Source organism: Cupressus sempervirens, chromosome 5 (assembly GCF_028749045.1).
Source record: "Cupressus sempervirens isolate cs-2001-9-10 chromosome 5, ASM2874904v1, whole genome shotgun sequence".
Taxonomy (NCBI): Eukaryota; Viridiplantae; Streptophyta; class Pinopsida; order Cupressales; family Cupressaceae; genus Cupressus; species Cupressus sempervirens.
In genome coordinates this window covers 989,720,076-989,743,721 of record NC_143122.1, presented here as the reverse complement: position 1 = coordinate 989,743,721, position 23,646 = coordinate 989,720,076, and positions in this window count along the sequence as shown.

Genomic DNA, 23,646 nt, shown 5'->3' with positions numbered 1-23,646 from the left:
ATATGCTCAAGATCTTCTATTTGATCTTCAAATTCTATCCAAGGTTCACCATATTTTCCTTTCATGATGACAATGCTCCACAAAACTTTGCTCCATGAATATTTTTGTAGAAACATGGATTTCATGTTGTGTCAAAGAATAAACTTTCTTTGTTGCAATAGTAACTTTTACCTCCTTCGTAACTAGTTATAATAAGCTTCAAATTGCAAGGGAGCTTAGCTACCATCTACAATCATCAAGATACATCTTCTCTCAACCTTGCTACTCATATCTTGATCTCTAAGTAAAATTTTTAGTTTTGCTATTGTGACAAGCTTAATTCAACTTGGTTGAATCAAACTCGATTGCTAACTTCAATTTTCCTATCTCATCATCATCTAACTTTTCCTCTGAGATATTTAATCCTTTACCAAATACCTCATTAAGTTCTTCTCAAAATTCACTAACTACATTCTTTTGATCTTCATTGTATTTCTTTGTTCTTGATTTTCTTTCATTATTCCTTCTATCATTTCTGAAGTTTATTCTATTTTTTTTGTTGGGACTTGAAATTGCCTTCCTAATTTGAGTACCACTCCAACCTTTTGAGCCCTATAAGCACATTTTAATGCATGTGTACCCAGCTATCAATTTGAGGCCTAAGAGGTGTTAAATGTTTCTAACACTTTTGATTTAGCACATCCACTCATACCATGAATCTAAATTACCATTCTGAGTCATTCTATGAAGTTCCATTTTGAGCAATGTCCAAATCTGCATTTTTGCCTAAGTGTCAAATAGCAACAATAGGCTTAGTTTGCAATGGAATCTCTTGCGTCCTATTATGTTTCATGAATCACCACTTTTGGAGTGTTTAGTGTGCCTATCAAAGAACCTATGTTTCAAATTTTAAGTCATTCTAACATGTTTTGGCTAGGTTTTGAATCCCTCAAAGTTGGTTGTTTATTGTTGTCATGCTAGTGTAATTGTTTAGAATTCTAGGAGGCCCTGTTTGATCAGTTATATCTTTGACCCAATTTTGCATTACATTCTAGAGGTTAGAAACTTGTCAATTTTCATTTGAGCTTATGAAAAATCCATTTGATCAATTTTTGGACATGATTCCAAATATAGTTTGTAAATTTGTACTAGTGTCAAGAAGTGCAAATTGATCGATTACCTTGTTCGGGATGTCATAGTTTTCAACAAATGATAGGTGTGATCAAATGGGTTGTATTTTTTCATTCTAATCTAAAAATAATTAAAGTGTGCTAGTTTAAAATTCTTGACAAATCCATCTACACAATTTCCTAGATCCATTTTGTTTGAGAAAATCACTTTCTACAAGTGTTCTTAGTTTTTTAAATATGAGTATCTCACTTTGACCACTCGCCAAATGCACCTTGTTATTCATCATGAAAAAAAATCATATATTTGTACTCTCCTCATGATAATGGACTAATGCCCTAGTTTTCATTCTCCCAAGTGTCAATTTGACCTTTTTCTGAATTCTAACATGTTTTCTTACAGGTAGTTCTAAGAAGGCAACTTCATTGATCAATATCTTTTGACTGATTGATCATCATGAAATGAGATTTGGTAGGGTGTAAGAATGTGAGAAAGAGAATAAAATCATATGAGATTAGAGTGTGCTTAGGTGTTTTGGTCAATTTTTAAGGCTAGTCAAAGGACGCCTTGGTATAAAATTGACAGGTTGCATAAAATGGTAAAATGACTTAAGATGGGTATTTCAATGGTCGTCATTGATTTTAATCAGAACCATATGTTCTATAGGCTAGTTTGAGGGGTTAAGAATTTTAGTTTGAAATTTTTTTTAGCCAGACCCACTTTGGGGCCCAACCTTTTTCAGTAGATTTATTAGGCACTAGTTCTAAAAGAGATGTTCTAATGATTTTAACCATTATTTTACCATGACATGTACACTTGATTTTGAACCAAGTGGGATATAAGAAACAACCATACAAAATAGTTTTTTCTAAATCATTTTAGTGCTAAATTTGTGTGTTTTCATACAACAAAAATACAAAGGAAAATATCCCAATTGTGAAATAATGTGTGGCAAACAAAAGTGGAGTAATATTTGAAAGTTGTTTTTAATGTGATAACATGACATATGCATATCAGTGGTCTAACTTTTAATGAGCATTTAGAATTGCATCAACAGTGATAAGTGAGCATTTGATTGGAATATTTTCACCTTTTGAGCCATCTATAATTCTATTCCATAAGTTCATAGGATTTTTTGAGCATATAATGAGTATTTGTAACATCCATATTTTTGGGGTCTAATTTAACAACTAACATACTCAAAGAATATAGTTATTACTTCATTTCATAGGAAGATAGTTATATCATTCATGTTCATGTGAATATGATTTACTGTTAAAAATTAGTTCGACAAAATTTCTTGACTAAAAACTTGAAATACTATCAAATGAAATTACAAAAGAATTTATAAACCACATACCTCAAAAAATTGAGATCGAAATCAAACTAGGGATGCTTATGCAACCACCTGGGTTAGACTGAAAATACACTATAACAATTTAACATGATGACTATCATCTTTACAAAATTATAAAAATCAAATGATGATTAAAAGTAAATACATTTTTTTTTTAGGGCATCACTTGCCACTATATCAGTTAGGGCATTGTTCATTGGATCATTTAGCACTTCTAATACTACTATATTTATTAGGGCTTTCACTACCATAGATTTAATTTAGGGATTCCATGACAATAGAATCAAATAGGGCTTCTACTATGATAGAATCAATTAAGGTTTCCACTATGAAAAAATTAATTTAGGGCTTTCATGACAATAGATTTAATTTAGGGCTTCCGCAATGACAAAATTAAATAGGGCATCAAATTCTTTTCCTTCCAATTGCTTAACTATGATAGTAACACAAGGTTAGAATATACTGATATTTGATATCCATATAAATGAAAAACAATCCATGATTCTATATCTTGCATCTAAGTGTAAATAATGGTAACAATAAATTAACTCAATTTAATCTTACCTCCTCAAAAATAAAAAATAATAATACCTATTTCCGATAAATAATTGAATGCATAGCTTATCTCTATTTGATGCATGTCCGCCATCTTGGGAGAGGTAAAATATTGTCAGGGGCTTAACCACCCAACCCTAGACCACAACATATACCCACATATCTCTAACAAGAAAGGCCCTCCCTACCCAGAATAGACAGGGATCATCTTGCCATCCACTAGGCATTCTAGTATATATTGCATCATACAACTTGGCAGTAGGAGTTCACAATAACAGAAATATCCATGAGCTATTAATTAATTCATATTAAAAGTGATAAATTTTGTTCTATCACATTTGATACTGATTCATATTATTGATGATTTCTTTATCTCACCTCATCACCCATCTTCTTGGCAACATAGTCGGGTGAGTGCCAGGTATTTAGGATTCTTAGAGTAGACAGTTCTATCATTTATTCAAGAAGATTACATGTAACCATCATTTCACATTCTATGATTATGTTCTTTAAAGATCTCAAAATTGAAAACATTATTGACAAAATTCTTCATGAATGGAACATGTATGAGCTAATGCATTATTTATTTTATGATTTATTTAATTATGATATCATTCTTGTTTCTAAATATCTCTACACCTCCTCACCATTTTCAAGCCATCAAGCTAGTGATTCCTTGGTGCAATCAGATTAACTTCACATAGATACTTTACACCTTCTTCACCATATTTTGGCATTTTCACTTGGTGAATTCCTTGATGTACTCACTTTTAGTTATTGTATCATTTTAGGATGTATTGGTTTCCAACTAGATGATAATCTTTCTTGCCATTGACCTTATATGATTCAGAGAAATTCTACATATTCAGATATTTATGTGGATATAAGAAATAATAAAATTTATGTATAAATCAGTATGACATTATCACAAAAGGAAAAAAATCAAACTTTTCATGGATTGATATAGACTTCAAGCATTTATTGTTGTCATATTACCACAAAAGGAACCAAAAAACTTTGCAAGGAAAAATGGCAGACTTTCTGTAGAGTTTAGTGTCATATTTTCACATGCTATAATTAATGGCTTAAGGATTAACTTCTACATCCATATTTTTAAAAAAAAGTGTAAAAGATTACATGGGTTGATACACAAATCTTACATGAATTTGTTACCAAATGCTGAGCAAAGTCCTACACTTGGAAGAATCTACCTATCTTGCTATGTGACCCACAAAAGATGGTGTTGAATTGGATTAAGGAAAAATAAAATTGGAAAAGGGTTGATCGATTATGAAATTGGGCTAAGCTCAGTCACTATGATGGTATCTAATAGGTAACTCAATTGCCAAATAATAGAGAAGCCAAAGGAGAGAATGCCTGAATGAATGCCAATAGACCTTAATAAAGAATAGACCTATCTCTGTGGCTACCTTTGGTTACAAGATAACCATTCGAAACCATTTCAAAATGAATTAAAGAATAAAAAGAAAGGAGGTGGAAAATAAAGAAAGAAAGAAGATGAAAGGTTTTATAATTATTAAAATCTAATATGAGCAAGCAATGTCAATTAATTATTAAATTATAATGGTGCTAAATCCTTTATACATATAGGAATGCTTATAAATATTAATTAAAATAATATGATGAAAGATATCCTTTGAGATATGTATATATTATTTTCAACCCAATTATTTTAATTAAATTATTTATTTAAATAACTTATGCAGTTCCACAGATGTATCATGTTTCAAATTTTTAGGTCCGCTACTTGTCTACTTGGTGATGGTGATGCCCTACCTAATTCTTTTTTGATAATGCTTCCACCCCTTCGACATGCTCCCTACAAGGAATTTGTCAGTAATTAAATTATAAATTATTTAATCATAAATAATCATAACAGTTAACTTTTCATCTCAATTCCATGAATTTTTGATTAATGATCAACTAACATGTCATCTTCATTTGAAATCATAATGACTATCTTACCATTTTTCCAAATTATAACAAATTAAACTACCAACTGACTTCATGGGAACCTCAATGGCTATATTTCAAGCTAGGTCAAAAATTGGAATGTAACATACAATTCCCCTTGTGGTTCATCATTCTTGATGAACTTGAAATTACAACGGACATTATAAAGGAGTATTTTAAAATTGGAATATAACATATCATTCCCCTTGTGGTTCATCATCCTTGATGACCTCTACAATTTAGACACAAAAATAATATTCCACATACAAGATATATATATATATATATAACATTGTGATATCATTTCTTTTCTCAATTGGGTTAGAATGAAAATCATAATCAAAACTCAAGATCCATTTTTACTTCAAAGTTTAAAGAAAGATACTTGCATGGTAACATAAAATTAAACATGTACTCACTTGAGTTCTCTTTACCATACTTGTGGTTTTCTTAGCATCATTTGAGTTGATTCTATTTCATGTTCCTTTCATACTGATGTAGGCACTCACCATATCATTAGTGTGATTCCATATTGATATCTTCATTTAAGAGGATTTTCAGGGTTCAATTACTAAAAATAAGATAAGTATTCAAAAATTGAAATTCTTTAGCTAGCAAGTTCTAGATCATAACTAGATCATGATTTAAATCATTTATACATACCATTTGGCATATGGCACTCATCAATGGGTAGATCATCCTTGAAAATTTATAGATCGCCTAAAATAGGTTAGTGAATCCAAGTTTTTCCATTTATATAACCTCAACCTCTTTGTCTATCTTATCACAATAGCATTTCATTATAATAATCATTTCATGATAGAATATACACTTTATCTCCAAAGCAATATACAATAGCTAAATATATAAAGTCAACATTGCATGTGTATTATAGTAGCATGTCAAAGGTAAAAACATCATATACTATGCAAGATCATCATACATAAGATTCTCATCATTCATCTATAAATACTTGGAAATTTATCCTTTCCATTTCTATAATTTAGGCTTCCATGCTCATCTCATCAAAGGTTATATCTGTAAACAAGCATTGATAGTTCCAATTATGCAATTATGTTTACTCCTTATTGGAGCACATAATGATCTTGTCATTTAACCAACATCAAAAATTATCATGGTTCACAGTTTTGTTTTCATTCAGTTCAAGTTCAAATAGGTAACAATTCATTTCTGACATTAATTACATAAATAATTATTTAGCCATCATGATGGATGTAGATAACATTTTTTCAAGATTATATAAACTGTGTTTGGATTGTACAAGCCTTGGCATCTGCACCCATTTTATTCTTTTCATTCTCAACAAAGAATGACCCTCCCTCCAGGGATAAGGCATATATATCATTCTAGTCATGCCATCTTAGTATTTAGTTGGGTTGAAGTGCCAACAATTATTCGACAAAATAATTGAAGCACCTGGACAATCAACAAGATCAATTGTTCTAGTAAATTTGCCTAATTCCATGTTGGCCAAGGATTTCAAAATGTGGGTTGACAAACCTGATCTCCACCACTCAACTTGCCAATCCTTTTTATCTTTTTAATAGTTTATACATTTGTCCACTTTATATCATTTCAGCCTTCCTGGCTATTCTGAATGATTTTCTAGTGTGTTTATCTAGTTTTGATTGCAATATTTGTTATGCAAAATAAATATTTTTCAACATTTATATTTTTAGTTTCTTAGAAAAATTGCTAGACCAAAGGTTTTAGTGTTGAACCCAATGCTCTGATACCATATGTAACATCCAATTTTTGGGGTCTAATTTAACAACTAACATACTCAAAGAATAAAATTATTACTTTGTTTCAAAAAAAGATAGTTATATCATTCATGTTCATGTGAATAAGATATACCATTAAAAATTAGTTAGACAAAATTTCTTGACTAAAAACTTGAAATACCTCAAAAAAATGAGATTGAAATCAAAGTAGGGATGCTTCTACAACCACCCAAGTTCAACCACAAATACACTATAACAATTTAATGTGACGATTATTATCTAAAATCCATTATAAAAATCAAATGATGATTACAATTAAATACAACTTTTTTTTAGGGCATCACTTAGCACTATATTAGCTATGGCATAATTTACTGTCAAATCATTTAGGGATTTTGATACCACTATATTACTTAAGGCTTCCACTAGCTCAGATTCAATTAGGGCTTCTGCTACCACATATTTAATTTAGTGCTTCCATCATGACGGAATCAAATAGAACTTCCACTATGATGGAATCAATTAGGGCTTCCACTATGATAGATTCAATTTAGGGCTTTCATGATGATGGATTTAATTTAGGGCTTCCACAATGACAAAATCAAATAGGGCTTCAAATTCATTTCCTTCTAATTGCTTAACTATGGCAGTAACTCAAGGTTAGAATATACTTATATTTGATATCCATATAAATGAAAAATAATCCATAATTATATATCTTTCATCTTGATGTAAATAATGGTAACAAAAAATTAACTCAATTTAATCTTACCTCCTCATAAATAAAAATGATAATACCTATTTTTGATAAACAATTGAATGCATAGCTTATCTCTGTCTGACACATGTCCAACATATTGAGAGAGGTGAAACATTGTTAGGTGCCTTACCACCCAACCTCGGACCACAACATATTCCCACATGATCTCTAATGAAAAAGGCCCTCCCTACCCAGAACAAGCAGGGATCATTTTTCCATCCACTAGGCATTCGAGTATATAACACATCATAAGATTTGGCAGTAGGAGTTCACTATAATAGGAATATCCATGAGCTATTAATTAATTCATATTAAAAATGATAAATGTTGTTCTATCACATTTGATATCGATTCATATTATTGATGATTCCTTTCTCTCATCTCATCACCCATGTTCTTGACTACACAGTCGAGTGAGTCCCAGGTATTCAGAATTCTCAAAGAAAATAGCTCTATTATTTATTCAAGAAGATTACATACAACCATCATTTCACATTCTATGATTATGTTCTTTAAAGATCTCAAAATTGACAACATTCTTAACAACATTCTTCATGAATGGAACATGCATGAGCTAATGCATTATTTATTTAATTCTAATATCATTCTTGTTTACATATATCTCTACACCTCCTAACCATTTTCAGGCCATCAAGCTGGTGATTCCTTTGTGTCTTCAAATTAACTTCACATAAATACTTTACACCTTCTTCACCATATTCTGGCATTTTCACCTTGTGAATTCCTTGGTGTAATCACTTTCAGTTATTGTATTATTTCAGGATGTATTGGTTTCCAACTAGATGATAATCTTTCTTGCCATTGACCTTATATGATTCAAAGAAATTTTACATATTTAGATATTTATATGGATATAAGAAATCATCAAATTAATGTATAAATTAGTATAACATTATCACAAAAGGAAAAATGTCCAACATTTCATGGATTATCACAAACTTCAAGCATTTATCATTGTCATATTACAACAAAAGGAACCGACAAAATTTGCAAGGAAAAATGACAGACTCTATGTACAGTTCGGTGTCATATTTTCACATGCTATAACTGATAGCTTAAGGATTAACTTGTACATCCATATTTTAAATAAATGTGTAAAAGATTACATGGGTTGATACACAAATCTTATGTGACTTTGTCACCAAATGCTGAGAAGAGTGGTGTGCTTGGAAGAATTGCCTATCTTGCTATGTGAACCATTGAAGATGGTGTTGAATTGGATTAAGGCATAATAAAATTGGAAAAGGGTTGATCAATTATGAAATCAAGCTGAGCTTAATCACTATGATGGTATCTAATAGTAACTCAATTTACAAAGAATAGAGAAGCTGAAGGTGAGAGTGCCTGAATGAATGCCAATAGACCTTAATAAAGAATAGGCCTATCTCTATGGCTACCTTTGGTTACAAGATAACCATTCTAAAAAATTACAAAACAACTTAAAGAATAAAAAGAAAGGAGGTGGAAAAGAAAGAAAGAAAGAAGATGAAAGGTTTTATAATTATTGAAATCTAATATGAGCAAGCAACATCACTTAATTAATTATTAAATTATAATGGTCCTAAATTATTTATACATATATGAATGTTTATAAATATTAATTAAAATAATATGATGAAAGATATCCTTATATATATATAAACCCAATTATTTTAATTAAATTATTTATTTAAATAACTCATGCAGTTCTATAGATGTGCCCTATTTCAAATCGCTAGGTCCTCTACTTGTCTGCCCAGTGATGGTGATGCCCTACCTAATTCCTTTCTAACAATGCTTCCACCCCTTCGACATGCTCCCTACAAGGAATTTCTTAATTAAATTATTTAATTATAAATAATCATAAAAAGTAACCTTTCATCTCAATTCCATGAGTTTGTGATTAATGATCAACTAACATGTCATATTCGCTTGAAATCATAACAACTATCTTACTATTTCACCAAATTATAACAAATTAAACTGTTAACTGACTTCATGTGAACCTCAATGACTATATTTCAAGCTAGATTAAAAATTGGGATGTAATAGTATTGACCAGATAGATAATTCCCTTTGGATTTCCATTTAAACATGCATCAACATGTATGTTAATATTAAAAAGGGGGATGTCTTCCTTTGTTGTAGTTTATAAGAAAAAATGCCATTGAAAGACTGACCGGTGATTTGAAAATCTCTTAGGAACATCCTTGAACATATGATCACTCTAGACCTTTTTTCTAAATACATTTTAGACATTGGCAAAAATGTGATGATAGTTGGTGCTCACCCATCCAAGATCATGCAAACAATGAGGAGTCAAGAGTGTAGAATAACGAGAGTATGGACTAGAATGGAGTACACATTGAGGGCCATATGAGGGTGTTGCACCATAAGGTTTTGTAATAGAATCCAAGAAAAGGCATACGTAACCTTGCTCTGATCCCCTAAAATGTAAACCAAGATCTTGAAAATCTCTAGCAGCCCAAGTTACTAATCAAGATGGGCATGGTTATAGACTTGCAATTACATCAATATCTAGATTGGCTTCTTTTCCTACAAATGATTCATTTGTCAATGGGATTTCCACCAAGTACATGCACTTTGATACCCTCACCAATTTTGCAGTCAGGTTTTTCTCCCCAAAGTCATCTCTTCCTCTGAGATAGGAATCCAATTCCTATCCATCTAGTTTATTCAAAAATTAAATGAAAAATGTGGATGGAACAAAGGAGTTCATCTCTAGTTCAAACCATAATAGGAGAATCTATCTATGAATAGCAGAACCACATGGGACTTTTATGGATGGATCACTTTTATACTGCCTGTTGTTGTTGGCTTAACTAGCTCTATAATTTTAAGGCCTCTCATCATCTACCTATTGGACTTTCTAAAAGCTAGACTCACTACACTAGTAGCCACTACAACTTTGCAATGAATCATTCTTGGGTTGAACACATCAGGGAGGCACAATATTGAGCACATGTTTTGAAGAAATTGTGAAGGAGCTATGGTCAATGGTAGAGGAAGAAGAGTCATTTTCCTTATTTTTATTTAATATGCAAGTCAAATGAACGTACAAGTAGTTTTTAAGTGAACTGTAAACTTAGAGCTTTATTCCCATATTCATGTGGTGGGGAGTTTTTTATTTTTTAAATACTTCAATGCCATATAACACCTTGTCTTTAAGAGTTGTACTTGTGGGACTCCAAGTTCTCATGTGGTTCATGGTCCAGTTGGTGGCTTAATTAAAATTTTGAACAAACTTGATGATGTGGACCCATCAAACAAATTGAATGATGACAAGTGGTGCCAGATTGATGAATCATAAACTAACACATAGCAAGGACCTCCAAAAATGGCACATATTTTGAGGTAGCCACATTAAAGAATAGTGACACATGGCACAAGGTTACTGTATGACCAGTGATGTGTTAGTTACTGACTAGGATAACAACATAACAATCAACTTCCATGTGGTAGAACTAGTGACATATCAATTATGACATGGTAGTGGTGACAAAGCAGATGATGTGTATGGAGATTCCACATGTTGTGATGTCACTATGTCATAATGACATGCCAAGATGTTGAGGTTTCATGAAACATAGTAACATAATTAGGAAGTGACACATGGTGCCTAGGTGGCAATGATGGATGATGTGTCAAGTGATGGTGGAAAATGCCAACCAATCAAATTGTGACATGTGTCTAGTCTATCAAACATAGTTTGAACCAAATTGAAAATGGGGGGAAACTAAAAAATTACAAATTTTATTATTTCCTTAAGAAAATGACATGCAAGTCTTTTTAAATCAAAAGTATTATATCCTAAACTTTTAACTTTAGGAAATTTTAATTTTTTGAAAAATGAGATGTAGCCCTATGAGCTAGTTAAGGAGCTTGTTCTTTAAATTGAGATTCTAGGAATTTTTGGTAAGAAGATATGGCACTATTATATATCATCATAACCAGGAGAATATATTTTCCATTTTTGGAGTTTGTTTGTGTAGAGGAAGCCAATAGTTCAATTTGTTCAAGATTTTGTCTTAGGTATCCATTTTTTAGTTTCATTCAAGTACTGAAGTTCACATTCAATTTCTAGCAATATGATGAACTAAATGTGTGCCAAAGGCAGAAATAATGGAGTTAGGGGTGGTTTTACTCACCTCCAAGTCAATTAAATGAAGATTTTATCATCATTTTAGATCAATTTCAGATATTTTGGCAACACAAGAGTTTTCATTGTTAAAGAAGAGATATTTCAAGTTTGTTACATAGAATCATATCAGATTTGAGTTATAAAAAGATGAGATATATTTTACAACAATAGGGAATGAATATTCAAGTGGACACATGTCACTTCTGGATCAGATTTGGGATTTCATTCTTTTCCTATATCTATCTCTTTCTAATTCATTGTAAGCATTTTAATCTTGAGTTTTCTCAATATTGTGAGACTAGGGTTCCAATTTTGATGTGTTTTCATTACTGTGATACCATTTTCTTTAGCATATTTCTCTTTTATGAATAGTAGTAGTTAAGCTAATATAGATAGTTCTAACTTATTTAGTGGTTTTATGAATTGTTTACATGCTTCTTGAATGTATAGTTTCAAAGAAATGAATACAAATAAGAAAGAATCTTCTTAATTTCATTTTGATTCTTGTCTCCTATCTCCATAATCTACAATGTTTTCAGGTTTAGGAACAAAGAACATAGACCCATTTGCATCCTTGTAAGGTTGTATGTCTGATATGTTTTCCTACTGGAATAAAGGTCCAAGTAAATAATTGATGTATTTGATAGGCTTTCTAGTTATTTGAGAAGGATACTTCATGGGAATGAGGTTTTTATGAACACTAATGTCTAATTCAAAAAGTGATAAGATAAGATCTGATATCTTGATATATAGACTATGTCACTGGTATCATAGATGTACGTATGTAATTTATGGAATTACCCAATAAATAAGGCACTAATCAGCTATAGGATCAACTTGTTCTTATTGTTGCATATTTTGGGGATTTTTTGAAATTAAAATTATAATCATCCATTTCTCATTTCATTTAAGAGCTAAAAGGATGCCCTCACTTAGCTTATAATTTTTTTAGGTCATGTTATTAGCTATTTCATGTCTATGATCTTTGCATAAGTGCAAAAGATATAAGGGTTTAATTTGCTTTGTTTAGATTTAGTCTATGCTTTGAATATTGGTACCATGTGAAGAATCTAATAGGTCCACCTACCTGGTTTTAGTAGAGCTTGAAGTAGAAGGGTCCAACCTTATACTTGGCCCACTATATAAAAGGATATGTTGTAGATGGGAAGTAGCTACCCCTAGATGTATTCTATTGTCATCGTGGTAATTTGGAACCATAACATTTCAAAACACCAATAGTTGCAAGTATTTATAATGTTTCTTTCATGCTTCCTTTTATCATTCCTTATAATCCTTCCATTGTTCATTTTGTCCATTCTACAGTAATTTTTTGTATGTCTAAAGTTATTGCATAACTAAAATACTGGGGTTTTGCTTCTAGGATTCTATTGATAAATAGGTGCTTGACAATTTTGGGCTATGTGTACAAATTTGTTACACTTATAACACATGATCTTCTTTCTTTCATCAAAAGGTCTTCTTTGTCTTGATGTCCTTTAATTAGATCTTCTTTTATCTATAGGGTTAGTATTTCTGAACATTCTACTATTTCTTCTATAGATATCATATTTAGGCTTCTTACAATCAATTTCTTTATGACCCATACCATGATAATTATGATAATAAAAAATTGTAACATGATTGAATGACTTATTTTTATAATCTCTTTTCATATGACCAATTTTATTACATGAAAAGAACTTAACTCAAAATTCATACGAAGTTTCCTTAGGAGATTCCAATTTCTTAGGTTCATCCAATTTCATAGTTTCCTTCTCTTGTTCAACTTCTTTGGATTTATCAAAAGATTGATACGATTTGATCTTATCATTAGATTTATCCTTCACTTTTAGGTCTTATCTATTTTCAGGTTTCTTTGCAAACATGTTAAATAGATAGCCAAGATTAGTCTTATCATAGGTAGGTCTTTGTATTGCATTGACTCATCAAGATTTTCTCTACTAGAATAAATCTGTTCAAGCTTTACCCTACTTTGAGTTAGTTAACCTTTCACAATAGTGTTGTACTTTTAAAGTTCTTCGTGATCTTCTTTTAATGCTTCAAACTCAGATGTAAAATTTTCTAGATGCACTCTAAGATCTGAATTTTAAGTCTTCAATTCATGCTTCAAGATCTTTACTCTGTTTTGAGTTTTGAATATTCATCATCACCAGTTTGAAATTCAGAAGATTCAGGCTTGGAGTTGAGATGTTTGATCTTGTCCTTTAATTGTCTAATGTATACCTTGAAGTCTTCATATCTAAATTTCATCTTATCTCTTTTTTCAATAAGGAGATCAATTTTTTCAAGTGCCTCTTCATGGTTCTTCATCAACTATTCCATATCCATAAGGATGTTACTCAAGCTTTTAAGTCTCTTCTAAGTAACTCGGCTCTTATACCAATTGTTAGAAATAGGGAATGCTATGAGGGTGGGGTGAATCAGTATTCTACAAACTTTTATCGCCAATTGGATATGATTTATTACTTTGAACCATGCATAAGTAATTAAACAACTAATGCTAAATAGTAATAATAACCATGCATAAAGAGAACTCATACCACCATATTTTCTTAACTAGGAAAACCCTAGGCAAGGGAAAACCCTAGTGGGGATGATACCCACAAAATGATGTACTAATATAAATGTTCCTTTCTAGATGATGGATCTTGTTAGGAGTCTATAAAAATATTCAATACATAGGAATCCCTATTAGGAGACTTTTAATCTATGGTAGGAGGTTCCAACCCTATTAGGAGTTGAAGTACAAAGGATACAAGAAGAGCTCACTATCCAAATATGCACTTTCATTTATGGGAAGAGCTCACTGCCCAAATAGGTAACTAAAATTTAGGTTCCTCAAATATAGATGTATAGACATTGTAACTTCTTCTTTAGTTTATCTCTGACCTTAGCTCAATCTTGGATCACAAAATTAGGTTCTCAAAAACTCCACATTTATTGCTTCACAAAAGGTTTGCATATAACTTTATCACATTACAATACACATCACTTGCACACACTTAATCTGGCAAGGTATCTTTTGCATAAATATCATGCCTTTTCACAAATTTCTTCTTAGTTAGCTAAGACCACAATATACTTTTCCAACTTAGAATAAACATATATGATATCGGCCCTAATTGGTCAAGTAATTATTTTATTTAAAAACTAGTTCCCTTACCTTTGATTCTTTTTTTTTTCACCAGTAAATCATGAATATCTCTTTCCCATATAGTCTCTACTGATGTCTAAGGTTATACACATCATCATCAATATGTATATTGCTTTCATCTAACCTCTCTCTTAGATAACATCATATAAACAAGCTATTCATCAAAACAATACTCTTGTCAACTAGTTTCATACTTAGACAATTTTATGAGTAGTAAAAGTTGAGTATCTTTATTTTTGAAGTCTTCTACAACATATTTATCATGCATTTCCATTAATGACAACAATTAAATTGCTACATATAGACAATTATGAACATCCCAAAATCTCTCTTTCAACTTCTTGACTATTTTATGTTTCTTTCTTATCATAGAAGTAGTTCTCAAGTCTATTATGATCTTTGAATTAGCTTCCTCATAATTTCCAAATGGGGTTGGAATTTTCTCTATGTCCTCATGTTGGAGGTTGTTGATGCCTAATCCACATTGATTTCATAGGAAAATGGCATGAGCCATCTTACCCTTGGAATATCTTTTTGAACATATGTATGATCAACATCAACAAAGAAGAAAACATTATTACAATGTATCTTTGGTAGTGACATTGGAATCCTTAGTCTTTGCTTCATAGACTTCTTGAAATATTCAAAGTAGCTTTTCATAACTATTTCAAAATTTTCTCCAAGTTGTTCTATCAACTTTGAAATCTACATTGTTACTCACTTGTTTTCTTTCCACACCACTTTACCAAATATGGGAGATGTTTTATGCACATAGAAAAATATTTAGACAAGTAATGAACCAAATTTTCATTGTGCACTTTATTTATTTATTATGGACCCAATTTTTCTAGTAATTAATGTTGGGGTTGTAATTTGGCAATGTCATAAGTGTCGTCCTTCATCACTATCTTATAGCCTATATCCATAACCATACAAGACACGATGTTCAATCTGCTAGATTGAAAGAACTTAAGAGCAATCACTCTTACTAAAAATGAAATTAGGGTATTTGAAATTCTATCTATTGTCATTCCTCTTTTGTTCTATACTACCTCTATATTCTCTTTTATCTCCTTAGCATCACTATGGATGACCTTGGGTCTATCTAGGGTAGGATGCCCTGTTAGTTGGTTTTATGAGTTAACCCTTTTCTCTCTACAATTTTGTTTTCCTCCTTCAATACTCTATCTACACACATTTTTCCATACAAATCTATAATTTCCATGTCTCCAATACTTCCAACCTTATAGGTGTAACAACATCTAACATCCTGTATCATCAAAACTTGTGGTAGTATCATCAATAACACACCAGAAGAATATCCCTTGTATACTATCTAAGGAACAACTTGGAAGGATGCTTCTCTAACCTCATTACTTGTTAATTCAACATTTAATACCTATATTCCTTCCTTCCTATCAACAACAAAAGAGATAGATGCCATTTTGAATAACTAGAATTTTTGATAAGTTAGACAATGTAGCATGAAACACAATAAATACCTTATGAATCTAATGATTGATGATGAGTGGAAGCTAAATCTAGTTCACAAATGCTTAAATATTTCTCCTCAATTAACCTTATTATCTTTTTCCTCTCTTTGATCTCAAATGAATTAAAATGAGTCCAAAATGAATTATAGAACCCTTAAAACTTGGCAATAATCTCCTAGTGCTTATGTAGTTGTAAGATCGGCTACCATAGAAATTTTAACTTACTCAAATTACACATAAATTATACCATGCTCAGTAACCACAATGAGATTGGCCAATACTATCAGTCCTAGCAGCTTAGCATCAACTAAATTTTTATTTTCACTTGGAAACAACTGTGAAACTTTCTATGCTTGGCAATAACATGACAAATAACAAAACTTATAGATTTATTCTAGGTGATAACCAATACATTGCATCTTAATTCATGCATATATAATCTTTTCATAACTTAGATTCTTGGAATTGATGTAGAATATATCATTGAAATATTATTCCCACATACCTTTTAAGTGCCTAGTTTGGGGTGATGTGATTAATTGATCCATTGGATGAAGTGAACTCATCTGAACTGGATGTGCTACAATCTTCCTTTTTCTTCCATGTCTTGTTCATCTATACTTTTACTTGCTTGACATAAACCTTCTCTTTTCCATTATTGAATACACTACTTGGAGATTTTGACCTTGTTGGATAGTTTCTGCTAATGTGACTAGTCTTCAAACAAATAAAGCATGTAGTTTTACTTGAAACCATCTATTATACCCGCTTTTGTGATGTGTTATAATGTAATTATCAACAATATGTCCATACTCTTGATAATAGTGACAACTATACCTTGTATTGTAATCCCAATTGTAGGATTTTCCATTTTGTTGTCCCTTTATCTTCTTGTTTGATGTCCACTTATCATTAGATCTACATTCATGTTCTTTAAGTCCATAATTATGGCAATATCCTTCAAATCTTTGTGTGCTTGAGGTCTTGGTTTTACTTTCATGTACCTAATGTCTTTTATTGTTGTACTTATGATAGTAACCCATAAATTTTTTCTTAGGGTTTTGATTCACTTTGTTGCTCCTACTAGCATTTGTTGTATGACCAACTTTCCATAATTATGACAAGTGGGTTTGTAGTTCTTACCTTTTTTGTTTCTTTTTTCACCACTTTTAGATGATTCTCCTTCCTTAGTACTGGTGTATCCCAATATATTAGTATCATTATTAGGTCTAGGAGATCTCATAAATTTCTCAAAGTATTTGATGGCTTCACTAGGTTTGTTGAAACTTTTAGAAAAAAAAAAATTTCTCTTCTTAGATCATTCCCCAGTTGTTCATTTTGTTACTTCTAAGTTGTGATCTCAATATCCTTACCATTTAATTCATGATTGGCAATCACCTCTTGATTAATTATTTCTAGTTCATGTTAGCAATCCTTTGTAGTTTTGATTTCTTCTCTTCGAGTCTATTGGTTAGTTTCCTTTTGTCATCTTTAATCATGACTTTATATTTCTCATCTTTTATTTTTGTGCTCAGTCACCTCACATAGAAATACTGATTGGAATTCTTCCTCTATCTTAAAAATTCTAACCTCTTTAATTAAGGAACCATTCTTTTTCATCAAATCTGTAATTTCTACATCAAACTCACTTGAGTTTCCATCTGCAAACAATTCAATAGTGTCTTCCTCTTTGTGAATAAGTACTTCAGAACTCTAACCATTAAAACTTTCACCACACATCCATCTCACAATTTGCATATAAACTAAATACCAAACTAAACATATTCATCCATAGCATGAAAATAATTAACACATATGAAACAAGAAATTTGGTTACCCAAAAATCCTCCAATGAGAGGGTAAAACTAGGGTGGGTATGATACCAACAAATATTCACTAGTGCAATTGTAAAGTGTATCCAATTAAGGTTACAATAATTTTGACCATAAACTATGATCTACCTAATGGGGACACTACCCAAGCACAGAATGGACACAACAGAAAAAGGGAAATTGTATTAACTATGAAAATAAGCTAGTATGTTTAGTAAAAAGAAAATAGACTTCAAAACATGCCCTAAGGACTTACAATAGCACAAAACTGGAGATAATTTCTCCTTTTGGTACCTCCTCTCAAATTCCACTCCAAACTACCTTTTACAATGCCAAAAATGTCCTTAAATAGACCCCAGAGGGTTAAGGACTAGGAGTACATTCTAGAAAGTGCTAGTAGGCATCCACCAACCAAGTAGAAGGCTCCAGGAGCTGCGTAAGAAGTTGGTGCAAACCTAGAAGAATCCAAAAATGGTAACCGAACTTTCGAGAGGCATAACTTTTGAACCGTAGCTCCGATTGATGAACCATTTACATTTTTGAAAAGCTCTCGAAGTTCTCTATAGCCCTATGGACCAGCTTCGCTTGTCCTCTATCTTTTGGCCCTTTTTGAGGTTATTTAATGCCCCTAACCTGACTTTAAAGAATTCTTAGGAGGTCTCCAAAAACTGAAAAACTGTGATAACTTTCAAACCGTGGAGCCTTTTGACCTAATTCTTTTTCTGGAATGCTCTAAATTGAAATTACATTCATCTGAGCAATTGACACCTCCTAGTTCACCAAAATGATGGCTCAATTACATATTCCTAATTTTTTGGCATTTACACATATCCCAAGGTGTTCAAATTCTCTATCCTAGAACACTAATAGTGGAATTGTGAGAGTTGGGACCTTTATTTGACCCAAATGGGTATCTAGAAATGAAAACACATGAAACAAAAACTAAGTCTAAGTACATTTTTTTTGGGTGACACAGGATTGCCCTTATACCTCTAGATGCTCTTGCACCAGACAGTTAGGGTAGATTGAAAAGTGACCCTGTCACTTTATGAATGGTAGAGGAAATCCCAAATGGGAAACCTCAGCTGCTGAAATCCAAGTTGAGTCCTCTATCAGTCGTCCTTTCCACTTGACCAAATACTCTTCATATTGCCTATTTCTAGTGCTCCTACCCACACGATGATCTAGAATGTCTTCTATCTCCTCCTTCTTAGAAGCAGGAATTGGACATGGCTCTAACATCAATTCCTCATCTACACCATCATCATGATACTCTGTTAAGTCTGCAATGTTGAAAATAGGAGAAATGTGAATACCATCTGGCAACTCCACCTCATATGCATTTGCTGAGTCATGTTTCTTCAAAATTTTGCAAGGGCCAAATTTCTTCATTTTTAGCTTGTTGTAAGTACCGGCTAGAAATCTTTCTTTTCATAAGTGTACCATGACTAGATCCCCTACTTGGAATTCCTTATGTCTTCTCCTTTGATCATCCCTAGCTTTATACTCTTGATTCATCTTGGTAATGTGTGCTTGAACCTCCTCATGTAGACGCTTGATATGTTCAACAAATTCTTCAGCTTCAGCACTTGTCCTCTCCCCTTGCTCTATCTTCCTCAATTCCAGCACAGTCCTTGGGCTACTTCCATATACAATGTGGAATGGTGATCTTCTAGTACTCCTATTTACAGAGTTATTGTAAGAAAAATTGGCTTGTGGTAGAATCAAGTCCCACCCCTTGGGCTTATCCCTAACTAAACATCTCAACAAATTGCCCAGACTTCTGTTTACCACTTCTATTTGGCCATCAGTCTATGGGTGATGTGTGGAACTGAATTTCAAGTCTGTTCTCAACTTTTTCCACAATGTTCTCTAGAAATACCCCACAAATTTAGTGTATCTATCAGAAACTATACTCCTTGGTAGACCATGTAGTCTTACCACTTCTCTAAAAAATAAGTCTGCAATATGGACAGCATCATGAGTTTTGTGGCATGGAATGAAATGTGCCATTTTGGAGAACCTATCAACCACCGCAAATGCTGAGTCATTACCCCTTGGTGTCCTCGAAAATCCAAGAAAAAAATCCATACTTATGTCCTCCCATGGCTTTGATGGAATAGGAAATGGCTGATATAGTCCAGTATTGTGGCTAAATCCCTTGGCAACTTGACAAACCTGGCAACTCTGTACAAACTTCTTCACATCTTGTGAAATTTGAGGCCAAAAATAATGTTCTCTAAGAATGGAAATGGTCTTATCTTGACCAAAATGTCCTGCCATCCCTCCACTATGTTTCTCTTTAGTCAGATTTTCCCTCATGGAACTCCTTGGAATGCACAATTGGCTGCCCTTGAATAACATACCATCTTGAATTAGATAGTATAACCACTTAGTTCTATCTACAACAATAGGCTTTTTACAAGCTTTCCATGCTTCAGCAAAATCAGGATCTTCAGGGTACAGATTCTTGAGTTCATCAAACCCAACTACTTCAACCTACATTATTGTAAGAAACAACTATCTCCTACTTAGTGCATCTACAACCATGTTAGATTTTCCACTTCTATGTTTCAACACAAATGTATAGCTCTGCAAGAACTCTACCCATTTCATATGCCTTTGATTCAATTTACCTTGGCTATTTAGGTATTGTAATGCCTAGTGATCAGTATACAAAACAAATTCCTTTGGCAATAAATAATGCCTCCATTTCTTTAAGGCCTGAACTATTGCATATAACTCTTGATCATAGATAGAATACTTCTTCTTTGCATCATTGAATTTTTCACTAAAATATGCAATAGGCTTACCTTCTTGGCTCAATACAGCCCCAATAGCACTGCCACTAGAATCACAATCCACCTGGAACACCTTTCTAAAATCTAGAAGTGCCAACACAAGTTGTTCTATCACCTTCTTCTTCAGCAATTCAAAACTTTTCGTAGCTGTTGTAGTCCATTTGAATTCTTTTCTATCCCCTCTTATTGTGTCAGTTAGGGGTGCACATATGCCACTAAAATTCTTAATAAACTTCTTGTAAAAACTAACCAGAACATGAAATGATCTTACCTCAGTAGAAGACCTTGGAGTAGGCCATTCCAAGATGGCTTTTACCTTCTCTAGATCCATTTTGAGACCTTCAAGTGATTTAACAAACCCCAAATAGACTAACTTTTTGCAAAGATACACTTCTTGAAATTAATTAATAATTTCTCTTCCCTTAACCCTTCCAGGACACTACGAATATGTAATAAATGTTCTTCCAAAGTCTTGCTAAAAATTAAAATATCATCCAAATAGGCAATAACAAAATTTTCCAAGAACTTCTTAACTACCTCGTTCATAAGCCGCATGAAGGTGCTCGGGGCATTCATCAATCCAAAGGGCGTGAATAACCACTCATAAAGACCCTCCTTGGTCTTGAAGGTCATTTCCCACTCATCTCCTTCTTGAATCCATATCTGGTGATAACCACTCTTGAGATCTATCTTTGTGAAGTACTGAACTCCACTCAAGTGGTCCATAACATCATCCATTCTTGGCAAAGGAAACCTATATTTGATGGTTATCCTATTTATAGCTCGAGAGTCTATACACATCCTCCACTCTCCATCCTTCTTTGGTTCCAATACTGCAAGTACTGCACATGGACTCAGGCTCTCCTAAATCAAGCCCTTCCTCAATAGCTCTTGAACCTATCTATTTAGCTCCTCTGTTTTAGTAGGAGTCATCCTGTGAGTAGCCTTGTTAGGAAAACTAGCTCCCAGCATTAGATCCATTTGATGATTGATTTTCCTTAATGGTGGCAATCCTTTTGGAGCATTATTAGAGATAATATCTCCAAACTCACCTAGTAAATCTGAAACTTCAAGTGGTATTTCACTACTACCTTCTTTATCTTTCCTAGGAATCAAAGCATAGCACATAAGCTGATGTTTCATTCCATCTAAAAACTTTCTTCCATCAACAAGACAAATCCTAGCATTGCTACATACCTTTTCACCTTCCTTTTTCATGGGCTTTAGTTTGTAGTGAACTCCATCCTTTGTTAGACAGTATGTGTTTGCATGACCATCATGTACTGCATGTCTATCAAACTGCCATGGTCTACCCAATGATAGATGGCAAACATCCATTGGAATAATATCATAGACAACTTAATCATGGTAACTCCCAATTTTGAATTTCACGAGACATTGTTCACTTACCAGGACCTTATGATCATCTTTCACCCAAGCAATCCAATAGGGTTGGGGATGTTTCTCCCTCTTGAGCTTCAGCTTATAGACCATCTCCTCTGACACCAAGTTGTTAGTGCTACCACCATTAATGATCACATCACAACATTTTTCCTCACATTTGCACCTGGTACAAAAAAAACTCCTCCTTTGTCCTGGTTCAATCTTTGTACAAAACAAACTCCTCCTTTGTCCTGGATCAAGGTCTCTCCTCTTTTTGCATCCTCTGAATGTGACGACTGTGCATCCTCATCCACATGAGCAACCCTAGCTTCACCCTTAGCTCTCCTATTTGTCCTTCCTTGTCATTGAGGGTATTTAAAGGCACAATGACCTTCTTCATTACAATGAAAATAGGTACCACAGAAGCCTCCTCTTCCTTTTCCATGTCCTCTACCTCTTCTTATTTGATTTCCAAAGTCTTGATCACGAGAGTGGTTGAAACCCTCATTCCTTTGGTTCTTGCTAGTACCCACATCTTCATTTTTCTTTTGGGTTTCATTTTGACCTCTAGATGACCTACTGCTTCCCCTTCCTCCTTGACCACACCCTCTTTTTCTTCCTTCAAACCTCTTATTTAGCTTCTCTTCAACTCATAGGGAAAACTAGTATGCCTCTTCAATGCTGGTCATTCTTACCAGACTTAATTCCTCCTAGATGCTAGGTCGCAACCCATTGATATAATGAGCAACCTTCTCCTTATTTTCTTCTGCATGCCCTGCTCTAATCAAAAGTTGATAAAACTCCTCTGTATTATTCTTAGACTGGTCTTCCTGCTTGCTTTAGCCCATGCATCTTCTTGAACAAATCAAGCTTGTAGTCCACAGGAATGAACTGCTTCTTTAATTTTTCCACCATTTGATCCCACCTTGTGATCTTCTCCTTTCCTCTTCTGTTTCTTTCCAATTGAACCTCTTGTCACCAAATTTTGGCATGGCTTTTCAGTTTGGCCTTTGCAAACTTAACCCTATTTGGGTCCCTGATATCCTCATACTCAAAGTATTCTTCTAGTTCATTGATCTAGTCGATCAACTCATCTGGTTTCAAATTTCTTGAAAATACACCAGGGCCTTTCCTCTACCTGATTCAGAACTTCCCCTTCTGGTCCAATTTCTTCTTCTTCATTGTCATCCTCACTATCATCACCTGCGACAACATTTGTTCCTCTACGAAGCTCCTCCTACAATGCTTGTACCTACCTTTGGAGGGCTCTAACCTCCTCAAGATTAATAGCTCTGGCCCTTC